Source organism: Mus caroli, chromosome 15, assembly GCF_900094665.2.
Source record: "Mus caroli chromosome 15, CAROLI_EIJ_v1.1, whole genome shotgun sequence".
Lineage (NCBI taxonomy): Eukaryota > Metazoa > Chordata > Mammalia > Rodentia > Muridae > Mus > Mus caroli.
The window spans coordinates 81,224,729-81,228,142 of NC_034584.1; the positions used below are offsets into that span (position 1 = coordinate 81,224,729).

The following is a 3,414-nucleotide window of genomic DNA, read 5'->3' on the forward strand; positions in this document are numbered from 1 at the left end:
GTTGTGGGCAGTTGGCGAGTGTCAGCAGACCCTGCGCCCCAGCTGCTCAGGTGCTTTTCTGACCGGAAGAGGGTTGTCAACGGGGTTGTTCTTACAGCTGTCTCCTTTCCTTTCATTTTGTGACTGTTCATTTTTGGTCTCTGTATTTATTTCTGTTTCTCCTCCTTGGATCTGTTAGGCGCTCTACGGTGATTCATGGGTTTAATTAATTCTCAAAAGTTCTTTGCATTATGTTCAGGATTGCTCTTTTTTGCTGTTTGCTTTCTCTCCCCCCACTCCACCTCCCTCCTCCCTTTCCTCCATGCCTTGTCCCTATGACCCCTCCTCCCTTTCCTCCATGCCTTGTCCCTATGATATCACACAGAGATGTCAGCTTTCCCTTGCTACCTCCTGTCACCTTAGTCTTGCCTATCTCCACATCTGTCCTCCGGTGCTGCACTCTGGATGATCATGAGCGCTCTCTTCCTCTCTCCTCGCTCCCTGTTCAGGCAATTTAAACTATACCCTATTCAGTGAAAATTAAATGTAACTGATGTTTGCTGTGGAAAATTCTGTATAAAATAGGCCTGACCCCTTCAACAGTCCTCTCCCTTCCTCTCTTGAATAAAATTGACTTCTTTCTTATATACAGTTATTTATTGCCATGGCTCATCATTATTTGAAGCAATAGACAGTTAGATAACGACTTTTATTACTGGAAAACTATTTTCCTGACTTCCACTGAGCCGTAATCCCAGATACTGAAAAAGATGGAGCCTGCTTATGAGGATGAGTCAGGGAAAGAAAAGCAGACAAGTCCATACTCTGTTTTGAAAGCAGATCAGCCTTATTGTTTATGTATTTATTTGGGGGGTGTGGTGTATGACATTGTGTGCCTGGGGATGTGAGAAGACAGTTACTCCATAAGATCCCCTTTAATGTATACACATTCAGTTATCTGTTATATTCATCTAGAGCAACCCTTTGGGGGTTGAGTAACCCTTTCACAGGGGTTGCATATCAGATATCCTGCATATCAGATATTTCCATTATGATTCATAACAGTGGCAAAATTACATTTATGAAGTAGCAATGAAAATAATTTTATGGTTGGGGCGAGTCACCACAACACGAGGAACTGTATTAAAGGATCACAGCCCTGGGAAGGGTGAGAAACCACTGGACTAGAGAACCCTAATACAGTGGAGAATATTTTCTTTCCTGGTCCTTTTCTTCATGATAGGAGGGCATTTAATGGAAGAGCCTAGGGTCAGGTCTGCCTGCAGTCATTCCCCTGCTGTAGTGCTGACCTTGGAGTCCAAGGCCAATGGAGTGGTTCTGAGACAGCACAGACCTCAGTAGTCACTTACTACACACACACACACACACACACTGTATTAAAACCTACTTATATACACACACGTGCGTGCGCGCAAAATGTATTTCAGTCTGTTTATATACTAGGAGATTTTCCAGGTGAGGTGCATATCCCACTTTGCTTTTCTGTTGCTGTAAAATACATCATGACAAAAAACATCATGACAAAAAGCAACTTAATAAGAAGAAAGGATTTGTCTCTATTCACACTTCCAGGTCATAGTCTGGCAAGCTATGAAAGGGAAGTCATGCAGAAACTGTTGGCAAGAACCTTGAGTCAGAAACTGTAGAGGTATGTTCTTGTTATGCTCTTCTGCCTAGGAATGGTACCACCCACAGTGGGATGGGCTTTCCCACATAAATCACCAAGAAAGACCATCTCTTACAGACATGGTGACAAGCTGGTCTGATCTGGGCAATTCCTCGACTGAGGTTCTCACTTCCCAGGTGAATGACTCCAGGGGTTAGTCAAGTTGACAATGGAAACTGACTAGCAACAGTAAAGTACATGGGCCACAAACCCTTCTAGGCCTAGGCCACAATTTCCCTGTCACCTCCCATGTCATTCCCACTCAAGCACAGGGGTACCACTTTTCCAGCTCAAAGTCTCCTGCATTCACCTCCATCACTCTTAGGGGTCCAGTTCCAGGTGTGCACAAGATCCAGTCATCATTTCTTGGTGCCTCCCAGCTTCTCTGAACATCCAGCATGGCAGATGACATCCTACTTGGCCACACTGAGAGAGAACCTGAGACTTAGCAACCTTTAAGTAATTCACCTGTGATCATGAGGAGCCCCAATAACCTGCTTGCTCACACCTTGAATTCTTTCCCATCAGACCTTGATGGTTTCCTTCACAGTCCAGTTATGCGTGTGAAGCTTTGCCCATGTCCAGGCTCCGTAGCCTGTTTATTTGATCATCTGAGATGGGCTCACCATAAACTTCAACATTATGCTTACAGCCACAAGGGACTGTCACCTCTCAACACTTTCAAAGTCTAAAAGCGACTGTGTTTTTCCATCACAGCGAACGTTCTTGGAAACTTTATGAAAAGTTTTTTTTTTTCAGACTTCAACCAAGGGATAAAATTTGATGAGTGGCACTGAGGATGTAAAAGGGGCTGACCGTCAAAGCCAACGACGCTGACTAGAAGGCTGGCAATTGTGGCTTCCTCGTTTCCTCCTGCTTCCTGCTCAATTTCACCTCATCTGTAGTCCATACCTGATGGTTTCATTTAAAACAGCCATCCAGCCTCGACCTTGGCCCCTTCACAAAATCGAGTATGATTTATTTTCATCTGCAGCAGATGCTCCCCCCCACCCCCCGATACACTGAATATTCTGTCTGTCACCCAACCAGAATGTCAATGTCTCAGCCTCTTCCTGTAGGCTCCATTAATGTATTTGTGACACCGAGACTAATGCTCTCAATGAGAGAACTGTTTAATAAATATTTTAGCGAATGAATGGTTGATGGCAAGATTTACAAGTGTGTGGTCCGTTCCCTCCTATATTTCAACTGGGATCTGTATCAGCCTTTTGAGGCGAGAAGAGAGGAATGATCAGTGTTCAGACAGCCCAGGAAGCAGGAGAGCCTATCTCTCAATTCTGTTGCAACATAGGCCTCTCTGATCTTGGGGGAGTGGCTGAGGTGACACCCAGGTCCCTAGGCAGTCTTAACAGCCATGGACTCCCATGTCATTCCTCAAGCAGGAGGCTGTATTCGTCCTTCCAAGTGATTTCTGAGTGAGCTGTAGATGGACTGGAAGGTTGTGTGCAAATGCATGAGAGTCCATATGCAAAATGGTAGCTAAGCTACATTGTAGTGGCTGGGTAAGGTGTCTCTGCACTCAGCTGTGGGGCATGTGTGGGACTGTCTGTGGTGGAGGGAAAGGTTGTGTATTTAGGGGAGCGATGATCTCGGTTTTGTCTGCCCTTCTCTGAGAGTGTCCACCGGTCATCATTAGGTACTTCCGGGCTGAGTCACTTTGGCTGATCTGGGATTGTCTGTTCTCATGAGATGTTGACCCTTTCTGATCATGTCATGTCTTCAGGTTC

The 3,414-nt window shown here is 45.2% G+C and overlaps 1 long non-coding RNA gene across 1 annotated transcript in view; it reads left to right on the forward strand.

Moving 5' to 3' along the window:
- The window catches only part of LOC110310023, a 143,649-nt gene extending 140,828 nt beyond the window's left edge, over positions 1 to 2,821 (forward strand). Inside the window, exon 3 of the long non-coding RNA XR_002379795.1 lies at positions 2,426 to 2,821. This is a non-coding gene — a long non-coding RNA (uncharacterized LOC110310023). The remainder of the gene's footprint in view (positions 1 to 2,425) is intronic.
- The last annotated feature ends 593 nt before the right edge of the window (positions 2,822 to 3,414 follow it).